Source organism: Syngnathus floridae, chromosome 7 (genome assembly GCF_059516105.1).
Source record: "Syngnathus floridae isolate MCC-2025c chromosome 7, RoL_Sflo_1.0, whole genome shotgun sequence".
Taxonomy (NCBI): Eukaryota; Metazoa; Chordata; class Actinopteri; order Syngnathiformes; family Syngnathidae; genus Syngnathus; species Syngnathus floridae.
Window position 1 is genome coordinate 66,973 of NC_142419.1, and position 12,501 is coordinate 79,473.

At 46.9% G+C, this 12,501-nt stretch overlaps 1 long non-coding RNA gene across 1 annotated transcript; it reads right to left on the minus strand.

The window, feature by feature from the left end:
- Positions 1 to 1,790: 1,790 nt before the first annotated feature.
- Positions 1,791 to 11,913, minus strand: LOC148394735 (uncharacterized). The gene is made up of 7 exons (XR_015859529.1): positions 11,752 to 11,913; positions 11,551 to 11,628; positions 9,618 to 9,706; positions 3,984 to 4,013; positions 3,626 to 3,793; positions 3,437 to 3,513; positions 1,791 to 2,969 (listed from the first exon to the last, which is right to left on the minus strand). It is a non-coding gene; the product is annotated as an uncharacterized LOC148394735 (long non-coding RNA).
- Positions 11,914 to 12,501: the final 588 nt, after the last annotated feature.

The window sequence follows — 12,501 nt, forward strand, 5'->3', positions numbered from 1 at the left end:
GCCGCGTCTCCTCCATCTCCGCCAGCAAAGCGCCCCCCCTCCTCACCTGAGCAGACATTGCGCCACACCGGGCCGTTGAGACCGCAACGGAGCGCCGCGACGCTTACTGGGGACAAGCTACACAATACGGTAGCGGCCGCATCGAAGCCCGACGTGGCGTGCGGATAGTCAGACACGGATAGAGCGGATCACCTTGTCCATGGAGCCGTCCCTCAGGCTGAGGACCAAGGCATTCAGTCGCTGGATCTCTCCATCTTTGATTTTGATCACTCTCATCAGCTCCATTTCATGCTGCCGCAGTAATGTCTCCCTGGTAATGGCTAACTCTTTCTGCTTCTCCTCATGGAGTTTGCTTTTGAGTTCCGTCATGGCGGCGGTGGCACGGTGGTGCTCCGCCCGCAGGTCCTGACTTCTCTCTCTCTCCAGACAGCTGACCTGACATGACTTAGACTTAGACAAACTTTATTGTCATCTTGTCTGCACATGGTGCATACAAAACGAAATTCCGTTGCATACGTCTTACAACAAAGTAGTGATATTGCAGTTGAATAGAAGTAACATATCCTATGAAAATATATATATATACATATATACTATATATATATATATATATATATATATATATATATATATATTAAAAATAAGTATAAAGTGCAGCAGTGATAATTATGCAATAGTGCAAGTAGGCAAAACAGTATTCAAGAGTGTGCAGAGGAATGCTAAACCATGTATTAAACTTCTATTTAAAGGGTTTATACAAGTTCAGTAAAGTTGGTAGTGCGAGATAGTGCAAGATAGAGGTCCGTAGTGTCATAAAGTACAGTTCTGTGAATGTGTGATGCAGAGTTCAGTTTAGAGCTCAACAGTTCTAGTGTTCAACAGTCTGATGACAGCAGGGAAAAAGCTGTTGCAGAACCTGGTGGACCTGCAGCGGATGCTGCAAACCTCTTCCCAGAGGGCAGCAGGGAGAACAGTCCATGGTGGGGGTGTGATGGGTCATTGATGATGTTACGGGCACGGGACATGCAGCGCTGAGATGAAATGTCCTGAATGGAGGGAAGAGGAGCCCCTATGATCCTCTCTGCTGTCCTCACCACTCTCCTCACGTTCTTCCAATCGGAGGCGGTGCAGCCTCCACACCACACAGAGAGACAGCTTGTCAGAATGCTCTCTATGGTGCTCCTGTAGAACGTCCTCATGATGGGTGGGGGCAGGTGGGCTCTCCTCATCCTCCGCAGGAAGTACAAGCGCTTCTGTGCCCTCTTGACCAGTGCCGTAGTGTTCATAGTCCAGGTGAGGTCTTCTGTGATGTGGACCCCCAGGAATTTGGTGGTGCTGACCACCTCCACAGCTGAGCTGTTGATGATCAGTGGAGCGTGGTGAGGCTGTTTTTTCCTGAAGTCGACGATGATCTCCTTCATCTTCTCCTCATTCAGGATCAGGCTGTTTTCTCTGCACCAGCCCACCAGCTGCTCCACCTCCTCTCTGTAGTCCAGGTCGTTGTTGTCTCTGATGAGCCCCACCACCGTTGTGTCGTCTGCTGACTTCACGATGTGATTGGTGGTGAACCTGAGGACGCAGTCGTGTGTCATCAGGGTGCACAGCAGGGGGCTCAGGACGCAGCCCTGAAGGGAGCCTGTGCTGAGGGTGATGACATCAGAGGTGTTCTGTCCGACCCGGACTGACTGAGGTCTGTTGGTGAGGAAGTCTAGCAGCCAGTTGCGAAGGGGGGTGTTGAAGCCCAGGTGTTCCAATTTTCCTACCAGATGCTGTGGGATGATGGTGTTAAACGCTGAGCTGAAGTCCAGGAACAGCCTCCGCACATGGGTGTTCTTCTCCTCCAGGTGAGCCAGGCTCAGGTGAAGAACGGAGGAGATGGCGTCCTGAGTGGAGCGGTTTTGCCGGTCGGCAAACTGGAACGGGTCAAATAATAGGGGGAGTCTGGAAACGATGTGACCTTTAAGCAGCCTTTCGAAGCACTTCATCATAACCGGAGTCAGTGCAACAGGCCGGTAATCATTAAATGAGGTGATTTGAGGTTTCTTCGGCACCGGAATGATGGAGGCAGTCTTAAAGCACGCCGGCACTGTGGCTTGGCCCAGCGAGGTGTTAAAAATGTCTGTGATGACCCCAGCCAGATGACTTGCACATTCCCTGAACACACGCCCAGGAATGTTGTCGGGGCCAGGGGCCTTACAGGGGTTGACTCTCCTCAGGGTCTTCAACACATCGGCGGAGTCAAGGCAGAGTACCTCCTCTTCCTGATGGGGGACAGTTTTAACTGCTGGAGTGCCGTTTAGTGCCTCGAACCTCCCAAAGAAGTTATTTAGACCATTTAGAAAGTCAGCATCAACTACACCCACCGGGGGGGGGGAGGGTGAGTTGTAGTCTGTAATCGCCCGTATGCCTTGCCACATACTCCTGATGTTTTTGACGTCGTGGAAACGATCCTGAAATTTTCGACTGCGGTCTCGCTTCGCTATCCTGATGGCACGGTTCAAGTTGGCTCTCGCTGTCCTCAGTGTCTCCTTGTCGCCAGACTTGAAGGCAGAGTTCCGCGCTCGTAGCGTTTGACGTACCTCCTCAGTCATCCAGGGTCGTTGGTTGCCCCGGGTGATGATATTCTTAGTGGTGCTGACGTCCTCGGTGCATTTGTTGATGTAGGCTGACACAGTCATGGCACACGCATGTCTAATCTACATCGGGAAAACTGGGAGGGAGGGAGGCAGGCAGGGAGGCAGGCAGGGAGGCAGGCAGGGAGGCAGGCAGTGTCTGTCTGTTGAGGTTTTCACCTTGTTCTTCTCCTGCTGAAGTTCTAACTGGACGTCCATCAGTTTGGTTCTCAGCTCGTCATTGGCGGCCTGAAGGGCGTCCGTTCGCTCCGCCTTGGCCCGCCCTGCCGGAGCTCGTTTGGACATCTCTTACTCGAGTCTCGCCCGGTCGTCAGTCAGAGATCACAACATTTGTACCTGGAGAGCACAAACGCAGCGCTGTTTTCCACTGGCTTCGAACTCAACTTCAATCGGTACCGTAACTTACAACATCATAAACATAGAACTAGCTTGACTTATTCATTGAATAAATGCATTTGGTTCTTCAAAACTGCATCACGCAACATAGCGTGACCGAGACGGCCGTTATCCACCTGCGTGAAGTTATTTGGTGAAATGAATGAGATGTTTAAGACACCATCGTTCTGTCTCTATGTAGATGAAGGTAAATAATCGATTGCTGAAGGTCCAAAGGTGTTGTGATAAACAAATAAACATATTAGTGATTAGTGACATATTTGTGATAAACATATTAGGCAGGATAATCACATATGTTAACGTGACTGCCCACACTGTATTTATTTATGGTTATTTGTTAAATCGAGTACTGTTAGACATGAAATAGGAAGTGTTTAACATAAATGGAAGACGAAAGGGGTACTCACCATTGTAGCTCCTGCTGGTCAATGATACGAGCCTCTTCTTGCAGTGGAAAACATACAGCCAACAAACACCGTGGAACCTAAAGGAATGAAATTAAACATTAACATTTAGCCTCAACCAACATTCACAGATACAACGCAACGCAAACTACACAAACGTAAATCTTTTTAAACACAATGAGTTGTACTTACCGTGTACGCTCTAGACGGTCCACTTGCAAGCGGAAAATAAAGATATTTCTGTTGATAATCGTCGTGTTTGTATCCGGTGTCTCGCTCAAGGCCATTGCGCCCACAGATTTGGATTTTGGCGAGAGTTCAGCCTATTGACGTCATTTCCGCGGTGTAATACCCGCATATCTGAAACGGCAAAGTTAAGAGTAGAGTTAAATAAAGTTTTTAGTCAACGCAATAATTTACAACCGTTGACCAGTCGAAATAATCGTCGAAATTTGGCGTCTGTGGCTGGAAGCAGACGCCGAGTTCGACATTCCTCCCAAACGCCACACTCCCTTGCTTTTCAGGGCTAAAAAAAAACAGTTGTAATTACCTTGTACGCTCTAGACGGTCAAGTTGCAAGCTGAAAACAAAAATATTTGCCTTGTTAGTCATCGTGTTACTAACAGCTGTGTCTTGTTTGCCAGAACTGCCGCTTTCCTACTTCCTGTTGCAAGCCACGCCCACGGATTATAATTTTGCCGTGAGTTCCGCCTATTGACGTCATGTCCGCGTCACATGACTGCGACGTAATATTATCTAAAACTGTTTGTGCGGTATTGTGTTGTTCTGTGCGGTATTGTGTTATTCTGTGCGGCGTCGTGTTGTTCTGTGCGGCGTCGTGTTGTTCAGTGCGACGTCGTGTTGTTCAGTGCGGCATGGTGTTGTTCAGTGCGGCATGGTGTTGTTCAGTGCGGCATGGTGTTGTTCAGTGCGGCATAATGTTGTTCAGTGCGGCATAATGTTGTTCAGTGCGGCATGGTGTTGTTCAGTGCGGCATGGTGTTGTTCAGTGCAGGATGGTGTTGTTCAGTGCGGCACGGTGTTGTTCAATGCGGCATGGTGTTGTTCAGTGCGGGATGGTGTTGTTCAGTGCGGCATGGTGTTGTTCAGTGCGGCATAATGTTGTTCAGTGCGGCATGGTGTTGTTCAGTGCGGCATGGTGTTGTTCAGTGCGGCATGGTGTTGTTCAGTGCGGCATGGTGTTGTTCAGTGCGGAATGGTGTTGTTCAGTGCGGCATGGTGTTGTTCAGTCCGGGATGGTGTTGTTCAATGCGGGATCGTGTTGTTCAGTGCGGGGTGGTGTTGTTCAGTGCGGGATGGTGTTGTTCAGTGCGGCATGGTGTTGTTCAATGCGGCATGGTGTTGTTCATTGCGGGATGGTGTTGTTCATTGCGGCATGGTGTTGTTCAGTGCGGCATGGTGTTGTTCAGTGCGGCATGGTGTTGTTCAGTGCGGCATGGTGTTGTTCAGTGCGGCATGGTGTTGTTCAGTGTGGAAAGGTGTTGTTCAGTGCAGGATGGTGTTGTTCAGTGCGGCATGGTGTTGTTCAGTGCGGCATGGTGTTGTTCAGTGCAGCATAATGTTGTTCAGTGCAGCATGGTGTTGTTCAGTGCGGCATGGTGTTGTTCAATGCGGCATGGTGTTGTTCACTGCGGCATGGTGTTGTTCACTGCGGGATGGTGTTGTTCAATGCGGGATCGTGTTGTTCAGTGCGGCATAATGTTGTTCAGTGCAGCATGGTGTTGTTCAGTGCGGCATGGTGTTGTTCAGTGCGACATAATGTTGTTTAGTGCGGCATAATGTTGTTCAGTGCGGCATAATGTTGTTCAGTGCGGCATGGTGTTGTTCAGTGCGGCATGGTGTTGTTCAGTGCGGCATGGTGTTGTTCAGTGCAGGATGGTGTTGTTCAGTGCGGCATGGTGTTGTTCAATGCGGCATGGTGTTGTTCAGTGCGGGATGGTGTTCTTCAGTGCAGGATGGTGTTGTTCAGTGCGGCATGGTGTTGTTCAGTGCGGAATGGTGTTGTTCAGTGCGGCATGGTGTTGTTCAGTGCGGCATGGTGTTGTTCAGTGCAGGATGGTGTTGTTCAATGCGGGATCGTGTTGTTCAGTGCGGCATGGTGTTGTTCAGTGCGGCATGGTGTTGTTCAGTGCGGCATAATGTTGTTCAGTGCGGCATGGTGTTGTTCAGTGCGGCATGGTGTTGTTCAGTGCGGCATGGTGTTGTTCAGTGCGGCATGGTGTTGTTCAGTGCGGCATAATGTTGTCCAGTGCGCCATAATGTTGTTCAGTGCGGCATGGTGTTGTTTAGTGCGGGATGGTGTTGTTCAGTGCAGGATGGTGTTGTTCAGTGCGGCATGGTGTTGTTCAATGCGGCATGGTGTTGTTCAGTGCGGGATGGTGTTGTTCAGTGCGGCATGGTGTTGTTCAGTGCGGCATAATGTTGTTCAGTGCGGCATGGTGTTGTTCAGTGCGGCATGGTGTTGTTCAGTGCGGCATGGTGTTGTTCAGTGCGGCATGGTGTTGTTCAGTGCGGAATGGTGTTGTTCAGTGCGGCATGGTGTTGTTCAGTGCGGGATGGTGTTGTTCAATGCGGGATCGTGTTGTTCAGTGCGGGGTGGTGTTGTTCAGTGCAGGATGGTGTTGTTCAGTGCAGGATGGTGTTGTTCAGTGCGGCATGGTGTTGTTCAATGCAGGATCGTGTTGTTCAGTGCAGCATAATGTTGTTCAGTGCAGCATGGTGTTGTTCAGTGCGGCATGGTGTTGTTCAATGCGGCATGGTGTTGTTCAGTGCGGGATGGTGTTGTTCAGTGCGGCATGGTGTTGTTCAGTGCGGCATAATGTTGTTCAGTGCGGCATGGTGTTGTTCAGTGCGGCATGGTGTTGTTCAGTGCAGGATGGTGTTGTTCAGTGCGGCATGGTGTTGTTCAATGCAGGATCGTGTTGTTCAGTGCAGCATAATGTTGTTCAGTGCAGCATGGTGTTGTTCAGTGCGGCATGGTGTTGTTCAATGCGGCATGGTGTTGTTCACTGCGGGATGGTGTTGTTCAATGCGGGATGGTGTTGTTCAGTGCGGCATAATGTTGTTCAGTGCAGCATGGTGTTGTTCAGTGCGGCATGGTGTTGTTCAGTGCGACATAATGTTGTTCAGTGCGGCATAATGTTGTTCAGTGCGGCATAATGTTGTTCAGTGCGGCATGGTGTTGTTCAGTGCGGCATGGTGTTGTTCAGTGCGGCATGGTGTTCAGTGCAGGATGGTGTTGTTCAGTGCGGCATGGTGTTGTTTAATGCGGCATGGTGTTGTTCAGTGCGGGATGGTGTTGTTCAGTGCAGGATGGTGTCGTTCAGTGCGGCATGGTGTTGTTCAGTGCGGAATGGTGTTGTTCAGTGCGGCATGGTGTTGTTCAGTGCGGCATGGTGTTGTTCAGTGCAGGATGGTGTTGTTCAATGCGGGATCGTGTTGTTCAGTGCGGCATGGTGTTGTTCAGTGCGGCATGGTGTTGTTCAGTGCGGCATAATGTTGTTCAGTGCGGCATGGTGTTGTTCAGTGCGGCATGGTGTTGTTCAGTGCGGCATGGTGTTGTTCAGTGCGGCATGGTGTTGTTCAGTGCGGCATAATGTTGTCCAGTGCGCCATAATGTTGTTCAGTGCGGCATGGTGTTGTTTAGTGCGGGATGGTGTTGTTCAGTGCAGGATGGTGTTGTTCAGTGCGGCATGGTGTTGTTCAATGCGGCATGGTGTTGTTCAGTGCGGGATGGTGTTGTTCAGTGCGGCATGGTGTTGTTCAGTGCGGCATAATGTTGTTCAGTGCGGCATGGTGTTGTTCAGTGCGGCATGGTGTTGTTCAGTGCGGCATGGTGTTGTTCAGTGCGGCATGGTGTTGTTCAGTGCGGAATGGTGTTGTTCAGTGCGGCATGGTGTTGTTCAGTGCGGGATGGTGTTCAATGCGGGATCGTGTTGTTCAGTGCGGGGTGGTGTTGTTCAGTGCAGGATGGTGTTGTTCAGTGCAGGATGGTGTTGTTCAGTGCGGCATGGTGTTGTTCAATGCAGGATCGTGTTGTTCAGTGCAGCATAATGTTGTTCAGTGCAGCATGGTGTTGTTCAGTGCGGCATGGTGTTGTTCAATGCGGCATGGTGTTGTTCAGTGCGGGATGGTGTTGTTCAGTGCGGCATGGTGTTTTTCAGTGCGGCATAATGTTGTTCAGTGCGGCATGGTGTTGTTCAGTGCGGCATGGTGTTGTTCAGTGCGACATAATGTTGTTCAGTGCGGCATAATGTTGTTCAGTGCGGCATGGTGTTGTTCAGTGCGGCATGGTGTTGTTCAGTGCGGCATGGTGTTGTTCAGTGCGGCATGGTGTTGTTCAGTGCAGGATGGTGTTGTTCAGTGCAGGATGGTGTTGTTCAATGCGGCATGGTGTTGTTCAGTGCGGGATGGTGTTGTTCAGTGCAGGATGGTGTTGTTCAGTGCGGCATGGTGTTGTTCAGTGCGGAATGGTGTTGTTCAGTGCGGCATGGTGTTGTTCAGTGCGGCATGGTGTTGTTCAGTGCAGGATGGTGTTGTTCAATGCGGGATGGTGTTGTTCAGTGCGGGATGGTGTTGTTCAGTGCAGGATGGTGTCGTTCAATGCGGCATGGTGTTGTTCAGTGCAGGATGGTGTTGTTCAGTGCGGCATGGTGTTGTTCAATGCGGCATGGTGTTGTTCAATGCGGCATGGTGTTGTTCAGTGCGGCATGGTGTTGTTCAGTGCGGCATGGTGTTGTTCAGTGCAGCGTAATGTTGTTCAGTGCGGCATGGTGTTGTTCAGTGCGGAATGGTGTTGTTCAGTGCGGCATGGTGTTGTTCAGTGCAGGATGGTGTTGTTCAGTGCGGCATGGTGTTGCTCAGTGCGGCATGGTGTTGTTCAGTGCGGGATGGTGTTGTTCATTGCGGCATGGTGTTGTTCAGTGCGGCATGGTGTTGTTCAGTGCGGCATGGTGTTGTTCAGTGCGGCATAATGTTGTTCAGTGCGCCATAATGTTGTTCAGTGCGGCATGGTGTTGTTCAGTGCGGGATGGTGTTGTTCAGTGCAGGATGGTGTTGTTCAGTGCGGCATGGTGTTGTTCAGTGCGGCATGGTGTTGTTCAGTGCGGCATAATGTTGTTCAGTGCGGCATAATGTTGTTCAGTGCGGGATGGTGTTGTTCATTGCGGCATGGTGTTGTTCAGTGCGGCATGGTGTTGTTCAGTGCGGCATGGTGTTGTTCAGTGCGGGATGGTGTTGTTCAGTGCAGGATGGTGTTGTTCAGTGCGGCATGGTGTTGTTCAGTGCGGCATGGTGTTGTTCATTTCGGCATAATGTTGTTCAGTGCGGCATAATGTTGTTTAGTGCGGCATGGTGTTGTTCAGTGCGGCATGGTGTTGTTCAGTGCGTTATAATGTTGTTCAGTGCGGCATGGTGTTGTTCAGTGCGGGATGGTGTTGTTCAGTGCGGGATGGTGTTGTTCAGTGCGGCATGGTGTTCAATGCGGAATGGTGTTGTTCAGTGCAGGATGGTGTTGTTCAGTGCGGCATGGTGTTGTTCAGTGCGGCATAATGTTGTTCAGTGCGGCATGGTGTTGTTCAGTGCGGCATGGTGTTGTTCAGTGCGGCATGGTGTTGTTCAGTGCGGCATAATGTTGTTCAGTGCGGCATGGTGTTGTTCAGTGCGGCATGGTGTTGTTCAGTGCGGCATAATGTTCAGTGCGGCATAATGTTGTTCAGTGCGGCATGGTGTTGTTCAGTGCGGGATGGTGTTGTTCAGTGCAGGATGGTGTTGTTCAGTGCGGCATGGTGTTCAGTGCGGGATGGTGTCTTTCAGTGCGGCATGGTGTCGTTCAGTGCGGCATGGTGTCTTTCAGTGCGGCATGGTGTCGTTCAGTGAGGCATGGTGTTGTTCAGTGCGGCATGGTGTTGTTTAGTGCGGCATGGTGTTGTTCAGTGCGGGATGGTGTTGTTCAGTGTGGCATGGTGTTCAGTGCGGCATGGTGTTGTTCAGTGCGGTATCGTGTTGTTCAGTGCGGTATCGTGTTTCTCAGTGCGGTATCGTGTTGTTCAGTGCAGTATCGTTGTGTTGTTCGTATTGTGTTTAACACTTAGCCTCTAACACTTAGCCTCTAACACTTAGCCTCTAGCATCTAGAAGGTAAATAAATAGGAAGGAAGGACTCACCGGTGACGTCTTCGCCCACGTCCAAGCGTTGTACTTTGTATTTTCATCCTTCTGACAGTGGAAAACATAGCCAACAAACACCGTGGAACCTAAACGAATGAAAGAAAACTATCATTTGGCCACAACCAACATTCACAGATACAACACAATGTGACGTGCGGGGTTGAGGTTAAAGGTTGAGTGAAGGGCCCTCGTTTTAAACTACTTTTTTGAAAAGGATTGGGAACAAGTAAGACGTATTTAATTTATTTAATGGGAAGTAGTAAGAGCTATTGAATTTAATCTATGTATTATATTCTATTGTATTGTATTCTGTTGTATTCTTTTGGATTGTATTCACACTAACCCCACTAAAACTTCAGCCCACAAAAACTCGCCTCTGGCGCCTAGCCTCTGGCACTTAGCCTCTAACACTTAGCCTTTAACACTTAGCCTTTAACACTTAGCCTTTAACACTTAGCCTAGAAGGTGAATAAATAGGGTTAAAGGTTGAGTGAAGGGACCTCGTTTTAAACTACTTTTTTGTAAAGGAGTGGGAACAAGTAAGACGTATTTAATTTATTTAATGGGAAGTAGTAAGACTTATTAAATTTATTTAATCTACTTTTCTTCCCAGGCAAAATTTGATGTGCTGCAATTCCAAATTTCCAAAGTGAATGAAGGAATGAAGTCCTTTAAATTATGATTTTGTATAAATACTAGGCATTAACACAAAATCGACGGCACAAAATGGGCAGACTTTACTTGTTTGAAAAGGACTGGTTACAAGACAGACTTTTTTAATTTATTTAATGGGAAGAAGACTTATTTAGTTTAATTGATCTATTTTTGTTCCCTGGCAAAATTCGATTTGCTGCAATTCCAAATTTCCAAAGTGAATGAAGGAAAGAAGTCGTTTAAATTATGATTTTGTTTAAATACTAGGCATAGACACAAAATCTACGGCACAAAATGGGCAGACTTTACTTGTTTGAAGAGGACTGGTTACAAGACAGACTTTTCTGATTTATTTAATGGGAAGAAGACTTATTTAGTTTATTTAATCTATTTTTGTTCCCTGGCAAAATTGGATTTGCTGAAATTGTATTTTGCCAAATCTTGCCTTGAGACCTGATAGGAAGTATTAAACGCTTAGTTAAATCAATACAAGTTGGTAATAAGAGCGAGTAATGTTGGTTGAACCGATGAATGAAGGTTGAAAGCAATTTAAATTATGACTTTGTATAAATACTAGATATTAACAGAACATCTACTGCGCGAAATGGGCAGAGTTTACTTGTTTGAGAAGGAGTGGCTTATTCAAAACTAAGATTTATTTAATCTGTTTGTTCCCAGGCAAAATTGGATGTGATGCAATTCCAAATTTCACCACATGATGGTGCCCAATTTTGACTTCATAGGACATATTAAACACTTAGCTTGTTATTATGTTCAAGGTAATCAGATTTGTTTATTATTCTAATGGCCTCTTCAAAACTATTCTGGATTACTACTTTGGATCTATTCTACATTACTTGGCAACAACATACTCTGTAACAGATTAGGCAGTATAATCATATCTGTTAACTTGAGAGTGCCCACACTCAATCTACTTATCGTGATGTGTTAAATCAATTACTGTTAGACATTATTTGTCTGATAATCTACCAAATCTTTGAATTGAAGAATTTGTGATTTAATTAATAGCTTGTTGTTATGTTAAGGGTAATCAGACTTGTATATAATTCTAATGGCCTTCTTTTGAAAACTATTCTGAATTACAACTTTGGATCTTATATTACTTTGCAACAATCTACTCCGTGACAGATTAGGCAGTATAATCACATATGTTAACTTCAGTGCCCACACTGTATTTATTTATGGTTATTTGTTAAATCAAGTACTGTTAGACATGAAATAGGAAGTGTTTAACATAAATGTTATGGCTACTCACCATTGTAGCTCGCTCCTGGTCAATGATACGAGCCTCTTCTTGCAGTGGAAAACTTGCAGCCAACAAACACCGTGGAACCTAAAGGAATGAAATTAAACATTAACATTTCGCCTCGACCAATTTTCACACGTACAACGCAACGCGGCTACACTTCTGCTATTACAAACGTAAATCTCCTTAAACACAATGAGTGTTACTTACCGTGTACGCTCTAGACGGTCCAGTTGCAAGCAGAAAATAAAGATATTTCTGTTGATAATCGTCGCTGCTCAGTGGCTCACGGCCATCGCGCCAACAGATTTGAATTTTGGCGGAGGTTCGGGCAATTACGTCATATCCACGGCACATGACTGCGACGTAATACCCGCTTATCTGAAACGGCAGTTAAAAGTAGAGTTACATCAAGTTTTCTTGGAACCTAAACGAATGAAAGAAAACTATCATTTGGCCACAACCAACATTCACAGATACAACACAACGTGCGGGGTTGGGGTTAAAGATTGAGTGAAGGGCCCTCGTTTTAAACTACTGTTTTGAAAAGGAGTGGGAACAAGTAAGACGTATTTAATTTATTTAATGGGAAGTAGTAAGACTTATTAAATTTATTTAATCTACTTTTCTTCCCAGGCAAAATTTGATGTGCTGCAATTCCAAATTTCCAAAGTGAATGAAGGAATGAAGTCCTTTAAATTATGATTTTGTATAAATACTAGGCATTAACACAAAATCGACGGCACAAAATGGGCAGACTTTACTTGTTTGAAAAGGACTGGTTACAAGACAGACTTTTTTAATTTATTTAATGGGAAGAAGACTTATTTAGTTTAATTGATCTATTTTTGTTCCCTGCCAAAATTCGATTTGCTGCAATTCCAAATTTCCAAAGTGAATGAAGGAAAGAAGTCGTTTAAATTATGATTTTGTTTAAATACTAGGCATAGACACAAAATC